The following is a 25,062-nucleotide window of genomic DNA, read 5'->3' as shown; positions in this document are numbered from 1 at the left end:
GGCATAAAAGCAAAAATTCCACTGTTACACTGTTGCAAAAAAATTTACTTTTTTGTTCTTTTTCCAATATTTAACATGTGATACACATTTTACATATCATTGAAGTAAGATCCAAGTATCTGCGATATTTTTGAGTCTCGGGGAGCTGATGAGTGATTGATAAAATTTATTTTATTCTATGTTAGATGTTTAAACTGCCTAGTACAGATTACTGAATCCATGAAATGAGAAGTTTGTACCTCTCCTGTTGACAATAGAAACAACTCTTCAGAGGCTATATCATAACCTAGGAGGTCACTCGTAAACCTACATTTGTGCATATTGTATCAATGTAGTTAGGAAAGTTCTGGCAGAATAGAAATATTTACACATAAAGGAGACCTCTCATTGAATCGCCAGCAGGCACACACAAAAGAAAATTAAAATTGGCTAGCTTTTGGAAATCCTTTTTTTGAGCTGGAGTACATGAAAACTAGTACTGAATTACAAAGTAACAATTGCGTCAATTGTGATACATTCAGTGCGAGTGATTTTATATTCATGTGGAATGTGAGATGAGTATGGCCGTGAAATTGTTCAGCTACACAGATTTTTTTGAATAATCGGTCCATATAGTAAAATGTGCAACTATTGTAGATGCATGAAATGAAAGCAATACAGATGTAGGTTTGGTTGGTCGATTAAGCGGAGGGTATCAAACAGCGAGGTCATCGGTTCCTCAGATTAGGGAAGGATGTAGAAGGAAGTCGACCATGCCCTTTCGAAGGAACCGTACCAGCATTTGCCTGAAGCAGTGTAGGGAAATCATGGGAAACCTGAATCAGGATGGCGGGACACAGATTTGAACTGTTGATCTTCCGAATTCGAGTTCAGTGTGCTAACCACAGTGCCACTTCACTCGGTGATACAGGTGCATAACTAGATTCATTGGGCATTTTCATCATTCAGTTAAAAGAAGAAGAAGGAAAGGGGCTGTTGGATTTACCCCATTAATTTTAAAATTATTCAAGTATTTAGTAAGCAAGCAGAATTCTACGAAGTATTGAACTTTTTTAAGCTAATGTATAATAACAGAAGCTGTATTTGCAGTTTTTCTTTTCAAAAATTGCATTTCCAACCCCATCACTGACAAATCATCCATTTTATACGAGTGGTCTGTCATTTGGGTTTAATTTTCTGTTTTTACTTGAATACTTACAGTCTACTCATTAGAAAATGCTAACTGCATACAGTCCAGAATACTGTTGTTTAGGTGTAGCATGCTGTTGCATGTAACACCAAGAATTTAAATATTATTTCATTACTTGTATAATCTCGAATCTAGCATCTAATGTTTGCATTCTCAGACTGCAGAGGTGCTAATTGCCTGCCTAGTGGGTAACTGGCTCTTGCATTCTACATGTTAGGACTTAAATTAAGCTAGTCTCTGCAGTCTTGCTGTCTCCAAAATCTTACAAAACATTTTCTTCTTCCCTTTTTCTATCGGATCATTCTATGTCAAGGGGACGAGAGGTCCCCACTCGACCATCTCCAAATCTAATGAAATTTGGTGTGGAGCTTCTGTATGGTCTTTGGTGGCTACACACCAAATTTCAGTTCAGTATCTTCAGTGGCTGAATTCTTAGGGGATTTTAAAGAGATGCTATTCACCTCCACATCGTGTACGAAGGCCAGGTTTGCTAGGCTTTTTTAAAAGTTCTAGCAAACATTTGGTCATTTGCTTTAATACACACAGGCAACCTTTTATGCTGAATGACACCGTGCCAAAAATTAGGGATTTAGCCTTACCTAAATATAGATCCAAGCCTCTAAAACGGCTAAAAAATTCATCGTGCTATTCTGAGAGCCATGGTTTGACCGACCAATGCTACTTTTCATATGAGCCAATCGTGCCAAAACTTCAGATGGCTATCCCTACACATGATGCCTATATATGAAACACATTTTATTAACATTGGATGCCCAGATGAAAAGATATGCATTTACAAAGTTGGCCAAAATTTTCTACTTGCAAATTTTAGGGTATTTTTTGGGGGCAATATTGCAACTGTCTCTTCTTCAATCCCTTTTTTTTTCCTTGTCACAGCTGGATAGAGCATTCTTCAAGCTTTCAAAGCTATATTGTTTAATTTCTGGATCTTTCAGTTTGACAAGTAAGAATACATTTCAAAAGTTATTAGTTTAGCACTTCGAGAAGATTGTAAAGTCAAATATTTTGCTCATTAAGTCCCATAATTAATTATTTTTATTTGAATGTGTAAGTCAGTTTCAGACATTGCTGTAACACATGACATAAAAACAGTTATGGTACAAAACTGGGCAAATTTTCAGAACAAAAATATTAAAGAGTCATTTCCAATTTCATCACTGATATATTGTGGATAACTGTATTGTCTCCTGGTGACGATGTTGATGGGGTTTCTACAGTCATGAAAATCTGTTGTTCAGGAATCCAGCAGCTATCTTTAGCAGTCGGCCAGTGGAAGGAACGAGCATGGGCGTGTGGGTGAATAAAGCTGATGAGGACATCTTATTGTTCATGTGAAACTTCAGAAGTTTCCATTCCACGAAAAATTGCCATACATACAAGTAACATACTGTCCTGGTTGTAAGCTAGGAATTGAGACTGCTGGAATTTCTTCATCTGCTTAGAAGGAGTTAACTGTGAATGCTGTATCGTCATTGGAATCTCTGCTTAGTCTGAGCTGATTGCAATTAATTGATTTTCTCTTGTTCCAGATACTATATACCCCATAGTAAACCATGTTTCTTCATCTGGGTGGATTTTTTTCAATTTCTTATTTTGGTGCACAGAAAAGCTTTATGCCTGGAATACTATCATCACAGAATTTGAATAAATCTCAATGTTTGGTTATCTAAAGCTCTCTGTAGACTAGCACAGGCTGCAAGTCCTTTCGCTGTTCTGCCAATGCCATCACGAGGCAATTTGCTGTGACTTGTTCCAAAAAAATTCCATTTGGCAGTGATGCCAAAATACTCTTCGTGCAGGCATAAATTGATGAAATTTTTGAAATTCTTATATTGAGCAGCTGAATCATCACTAAAGTAATAAATGTTCATAATGTTTTCAGTCTTTGTCTTTAAATATGCTGTTAACTTTATTTGAAAGGCATGCACAGCAGTGATAGTATGACAGAACAGTCGCTGACCATACGAATGCCAATACTCTTTAACATTCTTTGCCATTGAAATAGACATCAGATGGATGAATGTGGCCTGACTATTCTCCCACTGGAACAACAAATTAATAATTCTCAGCAAACTCTATCAATATAATTAATTCATTTTCTGCAAGATTTCTTTTTAGCTGCTTAAGATATAAACTTCGGTGTTCTGACACAAAGTAATGGCTTTTTTAACCGGTAATTTACAAAATCAGTGCCTCCATGGAATCTTCAACAGTTGACTGGCAAGTCCCCAATGTGCATATGCAAGGATGGACCCATTGCTCATGTTCCATTGTTTATTCAGGGTCATAGTCTTTAAAACAGTCTTCAAGCCTCTAGTCACATTTTTCCTGGACGTTCCTCACAGTGTTGTAGCATCCAATTTTTTGATTCCAAATTGCATACAGTTTTTTTCATCAAATCCTTGTAGTCATCTTGAATGGATGTTGCTGAAGCCAACATTAATTTGACATTTTGATGAATTGCACATACACATACTGAATGTGATCCAAAAGCACCAGCGGTACTACACCATTTTGGCCTGAGCTCACAAAATTTTAAGAAGCTTAGTTCATTTCCATATTGCTTACAATAAGCAAAGACCATTTCTTTAAGGTTCAATGGAGCAGGCATTTCTCCTTGTGAATCTTTCCCCATTAATTCTTACTGCAACACAATCCTTTTTGCCTGGGCATAAACAAGAAAACTCATCATCTTCAAAGAGAGTGACAACATTTTGTTTTATTCCATCAGTGAACTTTTTCCTCTTTTCGGTTTGCAGATGTTGCCAAAATCCCATCTTCTATCTTTAGATTCCTAGCCTTCTTTACCATTTTAGTTAAACAGCAAATTCGTTAGCCATTTTTTCAGTAGTGCAGCTATTTGGGGCCAAGGTCAAAATTTGAACTTTACTGCTATCGCTTGAAGTCTGAAATTTAATCTTAAGTTGTTCAATTAAGATGTCCATACTTTTACATTTATGGCACTCTTCCATTTGTATCTGAGCAATAACTACTTGGCTCATCCCAGCAGCTATGTCAATTACCTTAGTAATGCTGCCTTTGACTTTCAGACCTTTGCACTTTATGTATGCCATTGAATCCCTTTCGCTGATCTGTTGAAGCTTTAGTAGTGATTCTCAAAGTGATGATAATGAAAAGTAAAGCAAGCATCAACAACATCCATATCTTCAGTGGATGGTGATTCTTGCTTATCTTAGCAGGATGATTCTTTTTGGGCATTTCATGTCTACATTTGGTACAAATTTTCTGACCAGGTTTAAAAACTTCATTAGTCAGTAACTTCAACCTATTAGACATTGCAGTGTTTACTGGTGTTCAATCCTTCTTGGTTATATGTTTTTCTTTATCAAATGGGTTGCAGAAATTCTGCAGGAACTGAAATTTTGTCGTCGACAAAGCATTCTGGTCTGAACAAATTTGGGTGTTTTCAGTAAAACCAACCCCAGACCCACATTGAAGGAGCTCCTTCTCAATTGGTGACATTTCCTTAACTGATTGTAGTTCCCTTTTGCCATGATAAAATGGTGGTGACTTCAGACAATGTTCAGTGTTGTTTTTATATAAAATACACAAATTAGGCTATCAAATCATACTGTTTTAGTGCTTACCTTCAGCCACAACAATGATGACCGATTATTCAAACACTCAGTACTCAACACTAAGATTGTACAGTGTCAACATCAAAGATTACACCACATAAAAGACTGACACTGTGAAACTTGCCAATAATGAAAGCAGCCATTGAAAGTGGTGATACAGCAATGTATCTCACTGCTGTGAGGATAGAGCCTTAAAGAACTATTGCTGCTTTAAAATACCAATGGAAACTGAGTGACAATGCATTGTAGGGTTAAAACCTTCGAAAGCAACATAACATTCCATTATGATCTTCTAGATTTTATAATCTTTCGGGCACTTTCTGAGGTTTTATTATATTCTACACTGCAAAATAATGTAAAAATCACTTCTTATAACCATAGTTACTTTCCCTAAACCACAGGAAAATCTTATACTGTTAAAAGAAACTACAATTACACATTTTTTGATTTACAACTTCAAGTTGTATTAATTTGTGTATTTATCAGTAATCCATTTTTCCTACTTTTGGTAGGTATTCTCATTCATCAATATGCAAGATCTAGAAATTAAACAATATCGCTTTGAAAGCTTAAAGGATGCTCAATCTGCACCAAGGGTGTGGGTGTGTGTGTAATCGTGCACTTATGCATGCGTAAGTGGATGGGTTGGGGAGGGGGATGGTTTATAGTAGTTTCCTTCATCTGTGAATAATGGTTACAAAAATATTGGAGTATTACAGTTTAAGAGCAAACAAATTAAAACATAATTCACTTGTGCGGGTTTTATAGACTTGAAAGTCTAGTTTGACAGACACGGGATTGGTAGTCAGTCACCTGTGACAAGTCCAGCATTTGCTTGAAGAATGTTAGTAAGATAAATTTTTGTTAACTCTGCTGCGTTTTGGCAAAGGAATCAACTTTTACATACCACCAAAAGAATATAGGTATTATTAAAAACTTGTCAGTGATGACACTTCCCCAAAGAAAAATGAATAAGTAGTCTGGAGACAACAAACTGCCATTGCTATTGAAATTTCAGCCGTCTCCTGTACCCCAGCATATTGCTAATAATTATTGGCTGGGATTGAAACTTGCCCAATGATTTAATGTCAGTATCTCAATGATCTTAGAAATGTGGAAACAATTCACAGCACTCAGTGTATAATCTTTTAATTCCAAACTCTATACAGAGTGAAGGACAATACTTTTTCATCTGAAATATCTTTCAGTTCCTCAGAGATATTGATAATGTGGTCTTACCCGGGCACACAATTTACAAAATTCTGCGAATTGAGTTATTTTTGTGTTTCTCAAAAAATTTGTCATGTTTCAATCCCAGCCACTCATTATTAAAAATACACTGGTGAATGGGACTTCATCAACATTAAACAGAAGCCACAGTTTATTTTCACTACGGTTTTTACTCCTTTTTCTTTTTCCTCTGAGAAGTACCATCACTGTCAATTTTTGAGTGATACCTTACTTACTTCTCTTGTTGCCACATTAAAATTTGCTTATTTTGCCAAAATACAGTAGTGTTTACAAAGATTCATCCCACTAACACACTAATGCAGTTTATATGGCAGCAGAATCCTGAAACAATATAGTACTAAGCTAGCAGGTGAGGGCAGAACAGTTCAGTAGTTCAAGAAAAAGACTATTCTCAACACAAAAGTATATTTGTAATTTCTTTGTTTATGATGATCCAATACCTAAAACAATTCTTGTTTCATCAACTATTAATGTTCCTTAAAAATTACATTATTCCATTGAAAAAGTCTGTAATTACTTGCATCTAATGGTAGATAAGGAAGTTTCACATATTAATCATATTGCAAAATGCTCTCCTTTTCACGTGCTATCGTTTACCAGAATCTTGTATTGATATCTCAAACTGTTTCTTTTTTTTCCCTGGCTTTATCATCTGTGTGTATGAGTGGAAATAAGTGTGCTACAAACAATCTGTTTTCTTGAGATTGGAGATAGCTTTAGATCTCCTCTCAAGTTAAAAGAATAATTCAGTATGTTAGCTATATTTCATACACAACAATGTATGAGTATGACCTAACACGCACCAAACACAATCTCATAGTGCCTTCTATTTTTGTTTGCAAATGTTGTGCATTTGCTTAATTTTGAAGTATCTCACAACAATGACAGTTAATGAAATGACTACATCATGAAGCTGACGAATGGGGGTATGAAGTGAGAGATAATCAAATTCTTTCACTGAATAGTATCTTTAAAATCATCTGAGAAAGATCTTAGAACAACCGACTTGCTTGGACAGCTGTCCACACAGTCTAAGCAAGCGTGCTACCTGGTGCGCCAAATATTATGTTGTGTGATAAGTTTGACTTGTGATATAGCGATCTCCGCTTGCTAGGCAACAGTCAAGCACACCCACGTGCAAACTTAAATAGGACCTTACACCATGTAAGATGGACTTAGAGTTCTCACTTATTTAGTAGAATGTGACAGTCAGCATTACCGTAAGTTTTAGAAAGATCGGACAATATGCCTGTGGCACACTTAACCTTTGTAAAGATTATTAAGTAGGCCTACTGCTTTTGTAAATTTTACTATAGCTGATGCTGTAATTCTGCCACTTAGCAACTCGATCTGTGATTCACATTGAAGGGTATTTACTCATCTAATTAATCAATTTCTTATCTAATTGATTTTATGACAGAAAAAAATGGCCGTGTAGTTTTCTATGTTTTGGGCATTATCGTTTTCATTTCTCTGGGAAGTTCCCTGCAGTGAATGGCTCATTTATTACGTTTCTTAATTGCGTGGGGGGGGGGGGGGGGGGGGGAAGAGAAAGCGTGTGCGCTCTGTATACAGGATGTTTATGGTAAAACTTTTGCTACTTGACTTGAGAGGACCCTAATGAAAAACAAGTGAAAGTAGGATGATGAAACTTTATGGAAACATTTTTAAGGACATGCAGGAGAGAAATAATGAATAAATTGTTGAAAGAATCACATTTTAGTGTCCACGTGAGAGGGCAACATTTGTTATTTACGTCCCAAGCTACAGACATTGCTCATTGTGACAACCATCTGCATCCATGATAGCCTGGAAGTTTGTACAGACACCATTTCACAGTTGTTCGCTGTACTTTTCTAACGGTTGACCATGGAGTGTTCAGGTACCGTGCGAGCCCATGCACTACTTAAAGATCACACATTGCGTCCAGCATTCTCAGCCATGGTAGTAGTAGCCTCTCTGAAAATTTGTGATGCAGTTGGCTGTCAGCCTCTCCTAGGAGCAATTCCCAAATTGCCATTTAATATGGACTTATGAATCATGTACTTAAAAGTCCAGTGTGGAAAGAAGACACTTGCAGCTAAAGAGATGTCACAGCTTGTAGCATTCAGTAGTGGCATTGTGAGCTATCGTTCACAGAGGACGGAACAAATCCTGCGTACTTACAGTATTCAATATGTTCAATATGACATCAACTGAAGTCATAAGGGCCAATATTAATGTTATAGTGCAGATTATGGCATTAGAGCTGTAAAAGAGTTAAATACATGGGAAAGAAAAACCATATATTGTGTCTAAAAATAGACTCCACGTAGGTGTGAAATAGGAGGAGCAAAAACATATGTAAAAGAAGTAACACTAGAAGACGAAATGCTGTCTGTTATGGTAAATCAGCCAACAGATGACATTTAAATAAACTTTCAGAATTTTATTTTGTTCATTAATACAGGCATTTCAAATACAGTGCCTCTAATTTTTAGTTTCACAACAGCCACATCACACTAGGGGACAATTTCCTGCATACAATCAACAATTTATGTAGTACTTCGATTCTAAAATATGAAGGACATGGAGGGGGGGGGGGGGGGGGGGGGAGAGAGAGAGAGAGAGAGAGAGAGAGAGAGAGAGAGAGAGAGTTGCTGAGAAAATTTAACAGTAGTTGGATTGTTGTTGTGTAGTTCCAGAAGCTGCAAAAGTGTACCTGCAGACCACTTTCAAGTTTTCTTACAGAGAGAATATGAAAGCACTCCGAAATCAAATGGAGTACAACAGCAATTATTCTATGACATCTAGAACAGAATGCTTTTTTCAATATACAGCCACCAGGGAGCAGTTGAATGATGCTGTTTATTGGTTGCAGCAGGCTAATGGCGTCACAAAGTACAACTGAGTTGAGCTCTTTATGACATGGCAAAAGGAGTGCCACCACTAAAAACTGTGTGTTCACACATGCAGCTGTGGTGCCATTGGTGATGTCACTCTAGTTGCATGTGTAAACCTGGCTTAACATACTAATAATGCAACTCCTGCAGTGCACAGTCTGAACATCATTGCTGTAAAGTTATGCACCCATACGGTAAATAGTTTTCCATCTACACAGCCTCAGGTGTGAAAGTTTAGTTATAACCACCCTGTACATTGTTTCAGCCTGCAGAGTATTAGTTAATCTAAGGTTGCTGTCTTAAACAGGTTTTGTGCAGTGTTATTAACTTTATGATCTGATTGGTAATTTCATTGTACTTGTTAGTGGATAATTAAACACAGGTATTACATTTGTTGTAGGGACTTTTTGCTGTGGTTTGTCTCCAATACTTAAAAAATGCTCATTCATAAAATTAACTTCCTGGTGTGTATCATTCTTGTGTTACTTTATCCACTCTGCCTTATCTCTATATTATTATTTTTATGTGCAATTAGACCCTGTTGGATCATGCAAAGCTTTTTGATTCTTTTTCCTTTTTTTTTGCCACATTGCTATCATTTTTTCTGCATGCGCTCACTTCCTTTCCTCTGTACATTTTGTTCCTACTTTCCTCAGAGCTTCGTTCTCTGACTTAACTTACCATCTGTCAACTTTGTGCTTAAACACCTTCCTGACTAAAATATATAATTTATCTGACTGTTTTGCAGGTTCTTTTTGACCTCTTGTATCCAGCGTATAGTTTTAAGTCCTTCTATGTATTTAAGAATTTTGTGTGTAAGTCTTGTTTTGGAAAGCCTAGAGACTTATCTCTATATTAGTATTCCTTTATTTGTGGGTTCTCATGTGCACATCATTACAACTTTGATTTTCTAGTTCTCTTGACAAATTTTTCATTTTGGCTTCTGGAGCAGTTCAAAGATGGGAGCTCATCAGATTACTATATTTTTATTTTTCGCTGGTTGTATATTTCAATGGATTGTTAGGTCTGCGAAATGCCTAATGTTACTTCTTCCAATTGTTTCATTTTGTTTATGACATGTAGTGAGAGTGTGGCTTTTGATGTGTCAGAGTCTATCTCTAGTGAATGGTTACAACTGAAGTTGTGCCATAAATTTCATTTTTCTGCCCCTATTCAGTTTAGTACCTGCTCATTAGTTATTTGACCTTGCTCGTCATCCATATTTTACTTATACAAGGCTAGTCAAGGCAAATTCTGTCAGCAAATACTTCTTAACACCTAAATTTAAAGTAGTAACAAATTCATCTTTTATGAAGTTATTTTGTTGCAGTTATCAGTGTATTTTATATCCTTTCTGCTTTGGCCACTGTCAGTTGTTTTTCTGCCTAAATAATGAACTCATGTACTACTACTTTTAGTGTCTCATTTCATAACCTAATTCCTACAGCATTTCTTGATGTAATGTGATTACAACCTATTACCCTTATTATACTTTTGTTGATGTTAATATGATGATCTCATTTCAAGACAATAACCCATCCATTCAACTGCTATTCCAAGTCTTCAGTTGTCTCTGACAGAACTACATTGTTTCTTATGACTAAACTTTAATATCTTTTCCAAAATCTCCTCTGTTTACTGTATTGCTTGCTCATTGTTCAGATTGAGTAACATTGGGGATAATATATAACCTGTCACACTCTCTACCTCACCACTGTTTCCCTGTCATGCCCTTGGTCTCTTATAGCCACAGTCTGTTTTCTGTGCAAGTTGTAATTAATCTTTCTATATCTGTATTTTATCCCTGCTACCTTCAACATTTCAAAGAGAATAGTCCAGTCATCATTGCCAAAAGCTACAAATGTTATAAATGTAAGTTTACCTTTATTTTAATATATCTTCTAAGGTAAAAGATAGGGCAAAAATAGTCTTGTGTGTTTATTAGTTTCTCCAGAATCCAAACTGATCTTCCCCAAGGAGGGGATTGACACCATGAATCTTGCAGAGCTACCCATAAATCCGTAACAGAACGAGGGTGTGGAGGTCTCTTCTGAACAGCATGTTGCAAGGCATCCCAGATATGCTCAATAATGTTCATGCACAGGGAGTTTAGTGGCCAACAGAAATGTTTAAACTCGGAAGAATGTTCCTGGAGCCACTATGTAGCAATTCTGGATGTGTAGGGTGCAGCATTGTCCTGCTCGAATTGCACAAGTCTTATCGAAATGCACAGTGGGCTCAAATGGATGCAGGTGATCAGACAGGATGGTTATGTATGTGTCACCTATCAGAGTTGTATCTAGACATATCAGGGGTTCCGTATCACTCCAACTGCACACACCCCATGCCATTACAGAACCTCCACCAGCTTGACCAGTCTCTTGCTGACATGCAGGATCCATGCATTCATGAGGTTGTCTCCATACCCTTACATGTCCATCCGCTCGACACAGTTTGAAACGAGGCTCCTTCAAACAGACATGTTTCTAATCATTATCAGTGTAATGTCAGTGTTGACGGGCCCAGGGAAGACGTAAAGCTTTGTGTCATGCAGTCATCAAGGGGACACGAGTGGTTCATTGAATGGTTTGCACACTGACACTTGTTGGTGGCCCAGCATTGAAATCTGCAGCAATTTGAAGAAGGGTTGAACTTCAGTCACGTTCAACGATTCTCTCCAGTCATCATTGGTCCCATTCTTGCAGGATATGTTTCCAGCTGCAGCAATGTCAGAGATTTGGTGTTTTACTGGATTCATGATATTCACGGTACATTCGTGAAATGGTCGCATGGGAAAATCCCCACTTCATCACCACCTCGGAGATGCTGTGTCCCATCGCTCGTGCGCTGATTATAACACCGCGTTCAAACTCCTTACATCTTGATAACCTGCTGTTGTAGCAGCAGTAACTGATCTAACAACTGCACCAGACACTTGCTGTCTTATATAGGCATTGCCGACTGTAGCGCCATATTCTGCCTATTTACTTACCTCTGTATTTGAATACCCATGCCAATACCAGTTTATTTGGTGCTTCAGTGTAGGTGACACGAAACCCCCAGAGCAAAAAAATGTATCTCAATTAGAAATACCAACACCTTTATCTTACTGCACGTAGTAACAAGCAGTGTATATAGGAATGAAACAAAAAAGCTCAGAGTACATGTTAACAATTTACAACACAGGCAGACAGAAAGGTCTTAGAGAAATTACCAGAAGAGATGGCATAAGTGACACTGAAGTTGCTAATGTTGGTGTATATATATGTATTTATCACAAGTAACTTATAAACACTGGAAGAGCAACTGTGACTGTAATTTAATGGTATTAAAAAGAATAGTTGCTATTCGGCATAAAGCGGAGGTGCTGAGTTGTGGATAGGCACAACAAAAAGACTGTTAGAAAGTGAGCTTTTCGGCCAACGAGGCCCTTGTCTATTATAGACTACACACACACACACACACACACGCCACACACGCCACACCACACCACACCACAGTCTCAGGCAGCTGAAGCCAGATGCAAGCAGCAGCGCCTGATGGGATAGGCAACCGGGTAGTGGAGGTAGGTAGGAGGCTGAGGCGGGAAGGGAGAGGGATGCAGGGTAGGGATGGGGACAGTAAAGTGCTGCCTGTGGGAGCATGCAGGAATGAGGTGCAGAGAGGGCAGGGCAGCTAGATGCAGTCAGGAGGTTAGATTGAGGAGGGGTGAGGATAGTGGAAAAAGAGAGAAGAAAAAAGAGTGTGTGCATTGGTGTAATAGAGGGCTGCAATGGGAACAGCGAAGGGGCTAGGTGGATAAGGACAATGACTAATTAACGTTAAGTTCAGGAGGGTTACAAAATGCAGGATATATTGCAGGGAGAGTTCTCACTTGTGCAGTTCAGAAAAGCTGGTTTTTGTGGGAAGGATCCATCTGGCACAGGTTGTAACATGCTTTTAGATCATGTGACTGGTTTGTTGGTTTGACAGGCAGTCCTGCTTTTGATGGGATAGGTGATGTCTGTAACCAGAGTAGAGTAGGTGGTAATGGGAGGATGTGTGTAGTTCTATTACAGGGATGTGAGCAGTGAGGCAAGGGGTTGGGGGCAGGGGTTTTGTAGGGATGGAGGAGGATATTGTGTAGGTTCGGTGGGCAGCGGAACGCCTCTGTGGGAGTGGTGGGAAAATAGTGGGTAGGACATTTCTCATTTCAGACCACAATGAGAGGTAGTCAAAACACTGGCGGAGAATCTAATTTAGTTGCTCCATTCCTGGATAGCATTGTGTCATGAGCGTAATGTTCCTCTGTGGCCAGACGGTGGGACTTCGGGAGGTGGTGCATTACTGGAAAGATAAGATGGATACGTTTTTGTACAAGGTTGGGAGGGTACTTACAGTGTGTGAAGACCTCAGTGAGACCATTGGTATATTTCAAGAGGGACTGATCATGGCTACAGGTGTGATTTAGTTTGATACAAATACATTGCTAACTGGGCCATTCCATATCAAGTGACCTTGGGCTATTAGCTCAACCAACTTTGATTTTGTTGAATTTTGTATGGAACACACCTAATTGATATGCATGAACTTCTGCCAAGCTCTATCTGTAATTCAGTAAACTTAATAGAGCTAGCTAGGGTCGTGCAACTTGATATCTTGACCCAACATTTTCCACAAAAAACAGAAATAACATAAATCAGTATCAGAAACCAATAGCGAATTCAGTCTCTTTCGAAATGTACTTAAAATTTTTGTTGTGACACATTTTCCCCTTATTTGATATGGAGAGGTTAGTGAGTAAATTTCAGTGGGACTTAGTCATTTGTCAGTGAAATATCTGCTGTCTGTGAGAAAATGTTTGTATTATGAACATTCCTACAATGTATTCACTATGTTACCAGGCCCCAAAGTTACTTCAACAATGAAATTTTGCGTATATTTGATGTCACATATCTTAAGACTTTACTCTTCTGATTTTATAATCATTCACGACACTGAAGGATGTGTGTGAGTCTTACTAACAACCTAACCCAGATCCATACAGGCAGCACTAAGTATCTATGGTCAGATGATTTGTCTGGTGTAGCAGTAGTAATGTATAAACATAAACCTTCTTTGTAAATCACTCTGTTAATCAAAACCATTTCAAAATCCTTACCATAGTTCCTGAGATCAACAGTCACATACAAACAGAAAAATGCAGCATAGAGGGAGGGGGAGCTTTAATTTAATAATTATGTACTGATTAGAAAGGCATGTTATAATTTTGCTGCCATTTCAGTGAAGGTGCAAAAAATTTCAGAATGAGATTTTTACTCTGCAGCGGAGTGTGCGCTGATATGAAACTTCCTGGCAGATTAAAACTGTGTGCCGGACCGAGACTCGAACTCTGGACCTTTGCCTTTCGCGGGCAGGTGCTCTACCGACTGAGCTACCCAAGCACGACTCACGCCCCGTCCTCACAGCCTTACTTCCGCCAGTACCTCGCCTCCTACCTTCCAGACTTTACAGAAGCTCTCCTGTGGCTGTGAGGATGGGGCGTGAGTCGTGCTTGGGTAGCTCAGTTGGTAGAGCACTTGCTCGCGAAAGGCAAAGGTCCCGAGTTCAAGTCTCGGTCCGGCACAGAGTTTTAATCTGCCAGGAAGTTTCATATCAGTGCACACTCCGCTGCAGAGTAAAAATCTCATTCTGGAAACATCCCCCAGGCTGTGGCTAAGCCATGTCTCCGCAGTATCCTTTCTTTCAGGAGTGCTAGTTCTGCAAGGTTCGCAGGAGAGCTTCTGTAAAGTTTGGAAGGTAGGAGGTGAGGTACTGGCGGAAGTAAGGCTGTGAAGACGGGGCGTGAGTTGTGCTTGGGTAGCTCAGTCGGTAGAGCACTTGTCCGCAAAAGGTCCCGAGTTCGAGTCTCGGTCCGGCACACAGTTTTAATCTGCCAGGGAGGTGCAAAAAAATTGTTGATACTTTGTGATGTTATCAGTCCCTTTAGAGGGGATGCCCCAGGGGGAAGTGTCAGTACTTAGGGATGTGACAAGAACATTAATTAAAGCCAAAAAAGTCCTCTAAACACGAGACTACAATTCATGAGCACTTCATTTTTGATACTGTGAAACAAATGTCTTCTATTGCAGGCTCCTTGTTTTCAAAATTTTGAGAGGCGGATTCTGATCAGAGTGAAAGAAAAACTAACAAGAAACCTGCATTAAGTCTTGCTACTAAATGACAATACAAAAAGCTATCCAGGAGTTTGTTAAGGAAGTCATCTGTCACACACTTATTCTTCTGATCCTGTACCCTCAAATGTTTACCTTTCTCTTTAGTGAACAGTTGTCAAGAATACTCCTTTTCTGGATAAAAATGCACTTCTAACCTGGCTTGACAACATATTTCACTCAGAAACAGTAGGTTTTTAGATGTTTGGAATTGGCACACTACCTGAGCATCGTCATACTGTTGTAGATAATGTGAAAGAATATACTGTCAATGATTAATTTCTGTCTAATGTTTACTATTGTGTTCAGTTGACAAATGAAAAAAAAAAAACACTATTAAAATGTGCACTGAACTAATCCAAATAATTTACAGCTTACCACTATAACCCTATGACAAAAGTGTTATTTCACAAAACATAAAGTATCTGTAATACACGTGTGACTAAATTGGCATACATTAGTGAGATATTACGCATTTTGACTTCAGAACAGTCTGGTTACATGCTGTTCTGTGTCATACTCAAGTAGTGTGGAAAAGAGACAGCTGGAGTTGATAAGATATTCTGTGCCACTAAAATTGTGTATTCACAAAAACCAAAAAAGCCAGTGGAAACAGAAAAAGACATGATGAAGTGTACTATACCATAAGTTTTCCGCCCTGACACCATGGGATAGTGGCAGCGGCGAGAAGGCTTACAATGGAGTCTTTTTATTAAGAGCACCGTATTGATATTCGACTAGCTGCTTATAGCTTCGTTACAGAGTGAGTAAAGAAACAGACCGCCAGCGTGATTAGAACCAAGAGCCAGTGCAGCCTTCACTTTACTGTCTGGTCATGTTGCATCAGAGGTAAAGAGCTGCAGCATTCCTCCCTCCCTTGTTGCCCTGGTGGTGACTAGGACAGATAAATCACAACATAAAAGACAAGAGTAACTGGGATTTCCACTTGGAAGGATCATCCTGAGTTCAGAACCATAAACTGATTGTCACACCTTAATTAAAAATCACTCAGATTGTTCAGTGGAAATGACAAAAGAATAACAAGTGAATTTAGCAGGAGAGTTCTGTGCCAACCAGGAAGTAACTTGGCAGTCACAGAGTTGCCAAACACATTGTGCATGATTGGCTAGTTTCAGTTATACTACCAGCAGGAAAAATTTGTTTCCATAACCAATATATTCCCCAGGAGGACTCGATAGGGCCGCTGAGAGCCAGAACACCAAAAGTACAAGCTGAGGAATTATATTTCAATATATGTAGTTAGGTTTAGGATGTATAGCATCATTATTAATAATATTCGGATGCACTGACTGTCAAATATCATAAATACATAACACAGTTATTTTTGCTTTTAGTTCGAAGTGTTTTGGAAACTGGAAAGCTCTTTCAAATGTTTGGAGCAGTTCTTCTAGTCACACTGTAAACCTTATGATTGTGCAACACATATTTTGATAATTATGGACATAGAGAAGTTTTTCTTAAGAATTCTGTCATTGATGCTATCGCCAAAACAGAGGGACACAAATGAAAAAACAACACGGCATTAGCTGCAAAATATGAACATCCACAGAGCGACTGTATGCTACAAGTAACAAAATTCCAAATCAAGAGTCTACTGTCCAAGGAAATCATACACAATGATTGAAAAAGCCGGCTCCAAAAACTGTGAAGAAAATGAGACCAATGATTGGGTCCAGGGCAAGTTTGATTCCAGCTTCTACAAACATGGAAGGGGATGCAGTTGTCATTAGAATGAAGAATAAGGAGTACAAAATGCCGACGGCAAATTCTAGAATAAGTCATCCATCAGCAAAACTGTCATTCAATCTATAAATGCTGCAAGAATGCAATGGACTTGTAATGATTGCAATATAACCACTGCAGATGGTTTGGCAGTACAAGTGAAAAGTACCTATGGTGAAGGACTTTTCAACCTACGATACACCTGAGGCAGAGAGAACCCCAAACAATAATAGGTTCACCAAACTATGTGTGGTATTGATATTCTGTGCAGTACCTTACAGTCAGTGCAGTTTGTTGTTAATTCAGTCCATGATGGTTTCATACAAGTGGTGCTTCTATGCCACCATATTATTCCTCTGAGAATTATTGTGGTGCAATGTGACACCGCAGGTGGGCAAGTGGTTCTAGAATGTGCAGAGACAGTTGATTCGTGACATCAGACTACCACTACTTTTTTGAACAGTGTTCATTTTTAGCTATATTATTGCATATACGTAAATCAGAGTGCAATGCTTATTAATTAAAATAACTAGTGGTCATTAACTTTATTACAGTGGAAGTGGGATTGCAGCATGCTGATTACTTAACTAAATATGAAACATATGGAACCTGCATGTGTAGTGACTAATTTCACATAGTGGACAGTAATATTTACAGGGTCAAACTGATCTTGGGCATACTTTGCAAAAAGTGATGAACGATTTAACTGCAATGTGAGCAATGTTCAATGCTTCATGTAATATCTAAAAATATTATTTACAAAAAAAAGATGCATAAAGGATCATCACACTTGCAAATATGGCACTAAAACAGGTGAAACGAAGTGTGAAGCAAGCTGTGTTCAGTAATATTTACAGTAAGTACTTAACTCATGAAAAATTGCAGCTACAATCTCTAAGAATGTGTTTACATTAGCTACAGTATAAATTTATATTGCCACGATGCATGACAAATTTAACTTTATTTTATATTAGTAGTCCATTGTAAAGGTGTCACGGAAGTTTTACTTGCAATATGTTAGAAATTAGCAACTGCTTGCATTATTACAGAGGTGATATGTAGGTTTGTAATTATTCATTTGTCAGCCTTTCAAAGCCCTAGAGCTGCCTGTTACAGTCAAATGTATACCTTCTAGGAAGTCTGGCAATAGCAATAGTGGGTTTAGTAAGTTTGCCAGAAGCGATGCAGAGCTCAGGGCCTTTGTTTTTGTGGATAAAAGGTTACATGTAAATATTTGTAGAATACATTGCATTAACAGTCTCAAAATAATCTCTATATGGCGATGAGGAAAAATCATTAACATTGGTGGTGATTGTGATTGTGGCGGCAGTAGTGGTGGTGGTGGTAGAGAATATATCTGTCATTTGACATTGCATTGAACACTCTGTGTAACAATAAAAACGACAATATCTATTGAAAAGGAATGTGTCGTGGCAGTCTGTGGCTCATATTCAATTCACAATACAATTCACATTAGACAAAAATTAATTTGCATCTTTATTCAACAGTCATAACTTTTCCCTGTACCAAAGATGTTTCGTGTAAGTCCAGAGTGCATAATATCTTGTTAATTCTTGCCAGTTTAGGTATGTTCGTGCTACGGATACTATATGTTTTATTAAAATAGGTTTTCATCATAAGGTTATTGTGGTAAATTGTAATCATTTGTATTAGTACAGCGCGTATCATAATAGTGTTTTTCTGTTAGTTTATTGAACACAACAGTAAACATAAGAGAGAAATTAATCATCAACACTATATTTTTTGACATAATCTAAACCAGTCTGACAATGCTCAGCTAGTTTAATGATTCCACACATGTAGAAACCTATTCTTTTGGAATTGATGTCAGCCATTAAGCCAAATTTGAAGTGAAATTTCATCCCGAAAGGAATTTTATCAACAGTTGTTCAGTAATGAGTGGGAAAGGTAAATATTTGACAGAATAAGACCAAAAGAATAAGTAATTGATGTATGACTTTCTAAAAAAAAACTACAGGTTAGTTTTGTTTGTGAAATCAGCAGAGAGAATTATCACGTAGTAGCAACATTTAATGCAGTTTTGCTGGTTGTTCTTCTACATTACAATATTCTACATAACAATATTGCAAAGGAGTGCTCAATGAGTGGTGGTGTGACATTCAAACAAAACTGCAATAGTGATCACCCTTTTGGTTTTTGTTGCTTTAAATTAAGAGCATGTAATAATCCTACACCCAACTTCTGATCGTTGCCAGTTTAATGCAGGTGTCACATCGCATGAAGGTTAAATGGTTGCAGTTCACCACGTATGTCAATTATTGAGACTTCCTGAATGTGGAAAATAATTTGCACTAGAATGATCTCTCTTGAAACAAGAAAATCCTTTTATGGTGTGATTTGTCCAATAGCACATGCCCCAAACAAGGCACAAACCCAAAGCAATGATGTGTCACTTATGTTAGATGCTTGTAACTCTATTTTATAACACATTAAAAAAAGCTCATAATGTTCAGGTATGCAAAGTCCAATAAATAACAGCAAGACATATACTAGAACTTCAGATAAGAAAATGGCAGTTGTTCAATAAACTCATAGCAACCTAAAAGTTATATAACTGCATGGTGCTCACTTGATTTTTTAAAAGGTTATTTCACAGGCAAAAAAATCTGCAATAAGCTTACCATTGTCAACAGAAATGTGCCCAAGATGTGCTATTTTCAACTGGTCAGAGGGCAACTAGTGCCAAGTGGCTCTTTGGAATCTCTTGAGCATAAACTGTTCTGATTTTGAAGCAGACATGAGCTCTTTTGCCGAAGGTTTTGCTGGTTCTGGTGGTTAGAAAGTGAAGTAAATGACAATTGAGGTTTCATCAGACTTATATCTTTAGCAGACAGCTGAAATGCAGTTAAAAAATAAATAAAATAAAAGGAGGACTGGACTCGAACTTGTGATTCTACATCTACCTTGAATGATATTTACCACTATATGAAGCACAACCTACATTGCATGATGTTTACTGCTAGATCATGAGAAGATACAGTACTGTAATGGCTCAAACAGAAGAGAGCACCTCCTCCATGCTCTTCCGCATCAAAAAATGTTGCCAGGTCATGCAGGTGGCTGGACTTAGAATTTTATGGAATGGCCAGTTTTATTGGTCACTTGGCCACAACTTGGAGTTAGTCTCTGTGGCAGCCAGGTTTCATGGCAGAGTATACATGAAAGAATAATTAGTCAACAGCCCATTGTCAATCATGGTTATTAAACTTCGTGGTCTAAAGCTGTATTGGTCAGTGTGTATTAGCAGTGTATAGTTATAGAACATTAAAGTAAAACTAAATTTCTGAGTTCTGTTTGCTCTCTGAGTATATATTTTGATTTCTCTGAGGCACTATAAATGTCAGTTTCCTCCAGATTGCCCATCAGTCTACCTTTCTCCCTCCTATGCGGTACCTTCAAAGAGTCCTCAATGCTGCTGTGTTGAGATTGTAATCACCCACATCTGTTCTAAATGAGGTTACGTTGTCTTGCTTGTGTTTGTGTGCCCTCTGAATCTAGCAGAGAAACACCTCCCCTGTTTACCTCATGCACAAACTGCCACATGTGCCCCATTGTATTCAGTACATTCCTGATCTCATAAATGGTTTTCTTTAGTGGGTGAGTGGTTTGCCTGACTATTTGCCCCATCAAATTGATTGAGCACTTCTATTTTAATCTTATTTTTACTCTTTTGAGAATAGAGTTTTAGTCAACTAAGTTGAGAGTATCATAATGTGCTCCTGACTTGTTACTCTTTGATGTACTGCTGACTCTATTCTTGCGGTAGTGACTTTTCAGGGCTCACATACAGTTTGTATCTGTGGCACTATATTTGACATTTGTACCTATGAAAAATCCAGAATGCAATAACGACAATATAGTGAAAAGGGTAAGATTATTGCTCACAATATAGTGAAGATGTTGAGTCACAGACAGGGACACCAAAAAGACTGCTAAACAAGTAAGCTTTCAGACAAAAAGCTTGTCTAACTCAGAAGAAGGCCTTATGGCCAAAAGCTGGCGCGTTTATCAGTCTTTTTGGTGTGCCTGTATGCAGCTCAACATCTTCACTATGTGATGAGTAACGATCTATCCTTTTCATAATATTTTCATATGTACCTATGACTTATTTACAGACCATAAAGAGTGATTTAGCCCTGCACGAACATTATTTTTAACCTGTTTCAATGCCCTTAATATACATCAAATTTTTTAAGTGTGGAAATGTTACAGACTATAAATTTGTTCCCGACTGTTATTCTCCTATTATGTTTTTTCTTTGTGCAATGTACTAAAAGTTTGTAGATGCCTGACTGTGGTACAGGAGCTGAAGCTGCAATAGCAAAATAAAAGCAGTTACAGTCAAAAGCAAAAAAGTCATCATTTAAGGGACGATACGTTTATTTGAATATTTATTTGAATATTGCAAATAAGATGTTTGTAGTGTGGGATTTATTTTTTCAGAAAAGAAATCTTTGAAAAAGCAAGTCATTAGGAGAACAGACTTGAAAATAAATGTACAGATAGGCATATCAGGTATCATCATTGTTTGATATCAGTTTATGAAATAAACTTTGTATTAACGGAATGTTCAATTGTAAGTTATCCATCATGAATTAATGTTGATCAGTCTGTTAAAGCAACATAGAATAATTTTGACATTACTGTACTCCGACCTGGTCAGTATGCTGTTTGAGTAATTTATTTACAAATATAAACAGAAATTTTGCATGTTTAGTGATGTGACACCAAAATGAAAATATTTGTTTTTAGAATATAATTCCTTATATTGTTGATAGGCCCCCTGGAGTTTTCTTTATTTGAAATATTTGTTTCTGGTAGACTCATTTGAAATCTTTGTTTCTGATAGGCTCAAATGTGCTCCCTTCAGTGGTGTAAACGATTTTAAAATCATATGTTGATTTTAGGATGTGTGTCAAATGTCACAAAATTTGGAATTGTTTGTAAATTTAATTGCTGATAAGATAGCAAATAAATTTGTCAGAAAGTTTATAATAGATTGATTTTCTGATAGCATAAGCTGCAGTTACACTGTCAAGTAATCATTACTTCAGAGCCATTTTCTCACTAATTATTTCCACTTGAAAACTGGGAAAATGTCTCTCAACAAAATGTTTCAGAATGGTTGGAAAGAGGTCAGGCATTGGCTGTTGCTTTCAGATTTTCATTTTTGTTGTTTCTGAATAGTGCATAAAAAGTTGTCAGGATTTCAATTTGCAGGATCCTAGCTCTGTTAGGCTAGGCACAATGGCCCTCCAAATCCGAGGGTCCAAAAGAGAGGGGTCATTGTGAAACTGGCGCTAGTGCCTACATGAAGTTACAGATCAAGCCAAATCTTTGCAGATGTGCATGCAGATCTCTTAGGTGTATTCTGTATAAGTTTTATTAACCTTGAAGATATACATCTGGAAACATCATCCACATTGTGTCACTTCTCAAGGAAAGACCCAACAAGAAATAGGAGATTGTTACTTATCTGCACAAAAGTGTGATGTCTTGAGATTGTTCTGAGTCTCACAATAACTATACATCTAATTATAATTACAATATTGATTGCTACTTGGGCAGTTAGTATCAAATATATTCATGTGTAAAACCTATGTGGAGTTGAGCTGGTTTGGACAGAGGGCTGTCCACACTACAAAAGTACTAATAGTGTTATTTAGGGATACGGTGTGTAGAAAAAGCAAATGTGAATGACTCCAAGTGTTGGAGATTTTCCCACTGTGTGCGAGCAAAGCTTGAGATGGAGGTAGCTGCAACCTGAAGGACATGAAAGAATCCCATATGGTTGAAAACTTTAAAAACAACTTAATGAATACATTTTTGTTTCTCTCTTTTTAGTGATTTTCCCCCACTTCTACCTTATTAACTAGAAATAAAAAAGTCTGTTTTAAAAAAATTCTGGTGACCTTGCACAGTGTAACCCTTGTCCACTTCAGATCAATGAAGTTGATCACAGTTAGACTTCCTAACACTTGGATGGGTGACTGTCTGAATCTGGCATGCACTGTTGGCTAGCAAGCTGCAGTCAGCACTTAATGTGACCAATTGAGGAACTACTTGATTACGAGTGTGGATCGCAAAGTTCTCAGAATGTAATAGAAAAAAAGTGCTTACATCACTGAAACTCTTTTTATTTTTCAATGTAGTCTCCTTGTAGATTAATTCACTTGGTCCAATGCTGTTCCAGTGCCTTGATCCCATATCAAAAATGAGTTCCCTCCAGGTCAGGAAAATAGTAGTCAACTTCGGCTATCAATTCTTGGTTTGAAGTGAATATTCGTCCACCAAGAAAAATTTTCAGTTTTGGAAATGCAAGGAAGTTGGACAGAGCCATATCAGGTGAATAAGGTGGGTGTGGCAACAGTTCATACCTTAGTTCATGTAATTTTGCCATGGCGACAGCACGTGTGGGCGTGCATCAACAGTCACGGCACCCATCTTGCAGATAATTTTTTCATTTGTAATTCTTCAGTTAAAATGTGATATGCCTTTTAGATGACATTTGTCAAGTGGGAGCAATTTCACGCACTTTTAATCGGCGTGCTCCATGACCATTTTGCACACTTTCCCAATGATTTCTGGACTAGTGACACTGCTTGGACCATCATCTAAACTCTCCCGATCAAATTTAAATTCATTTGTCCACTTGGCAACAGTTGAATATGAACGAGCAGAATCCCCAGTGTATTCTGGAAATTGGCATGAATGTCCTTTGGTTTCATACCTTTTTTCGCAAAGTATTTAATCACTGCTCAAATCTCGTCCCCCCCCCTCCCCATCTTTGTGAATCACGATGTGGGAACACCAACAGAGCAACATCACTGCCACAGCTTTCTTCCAATAGCACTGACAAGGCACTTGTTTAGAGGGAACAGTCCGATGAAAATTACATGAACAACTTGTTGTGCTAGCACTGACCTCTCATGGTGGTTCCGAGAACTTTTCAAACACCCTCATAATTTAGAAGTAGCGGCTTTGGTCATGAAAACTGCCAATGGCCGGGAGAGCAGTGTGTTGATCGCATGCTGCTTCATATATGGATCCAGTGACTCCTATGGGCCAAGGATGACATGGTGCCTGAGTCTGAAGTTCTGTTTTCACAGTGTTTGGTTGTTGATTATATAGTGAATATTCACTATATTATACGACAGGCTTTAAATATACGAGGGGGCAGGCTTTCAGACTGCAATAAATCAATCAAGACATGGGGAAACTCCACTTTCTGCATGCTGCGACAATATTTCATGTGCAGGAGAACAAATATTACATGGTACTATTTGCATAAAACCGCAGCTGTAGTCCAGTATAATGGCAACTTTGGACAGCAGTGTACAGTGTTTGTAGGTGATGTGTGACATATCATTAAGATGTTGCTATATTTTCCTATGTACTGGAACTGTGTAATTTCCAGGATTTATCTAGTGTGAATAAGCAGTATAGAGAATGGGGAGTATCTGTTGCGCCACATCAAGCTCAATGATTTTCGAGTTAATAGATGAAACATCCACAGTTACCTTGAAAACCATTGTAAATTTACATCATGGACTATAGCAGTGTGTCACCTGTATTATTGTAGAGACTTGAAAATTGTGTTCTTTCTGTCTTTTTAGGGGTATACCATTTTGCATTCCTTCTCTTTCAGTTTCTTCTCTCTTTTTCAATTCAAGAAAATGTCAGAAGACTCCATCACTATATGGAAGTTCTCTCTATTTCTCTCTTCCATTGAACATTTATCTGCCAGCAGTAATCTGTTTTCCAATGTAGCAATGATTTGTGTGGCAATGTAGTTGCAACAGAGTAGTTGTGATCCTCAAGTCACCTGCACATGGAGAGAGAAAATGAATGGTGTATAATTTTACAATGTTTTAAATGTATTTCACTGTATTCATGGAAGAGTCTCCTTTGTTTGCTATGTTGATTCCTCTGACCTTGTCCTCAAGATCTACTTACCTCAAGAGTTTACACTGTATTTGATGCTATATTGTACACAGTATTGAATGCACTGGAGCAGATTAGATGTGCTGCAACTGCAAAATTTCTCGTACGTGCCGGGTCCCTGAGTGTTCTTAATACTCTATAACAGTTTTACCTAGCAGCTAATGAAGACCAGAATATCCAGGAAGCCCTCCTACACCTAC

General features: G+C 37.9%; 1 protein-coding gene across 1 annotated transcript in view; it reads left to right on the top strand.

Annotated features, from left to right (window-relative positions):
• LOC126271930 (uncharacterized) overlaps window positions 1-25,062 on the top strand; it is an 85,601-nt gene that overhangs the window by 6,010 nt on the left and 54,529 nt on the right. The window lies entirely within an intron of this gene.

Source organism: Schistocerca gregaria, chromosome 1, assembly GCF_023897955.1.
Source record: "Schistocerca gregaria isolate iqSchGreg1 chromosome 1, iqSchGreg1.2, whole genome shotgun sequence".
NCBI lineage: Eukaryota > Metazoa > Arthropoda > Insecta > Orthoptera > Acrididae > Schistocerca > Schistocerca gregaria.
This window is presented reverse-complemented; position numbering and strand designations above follow the sequence as displayed.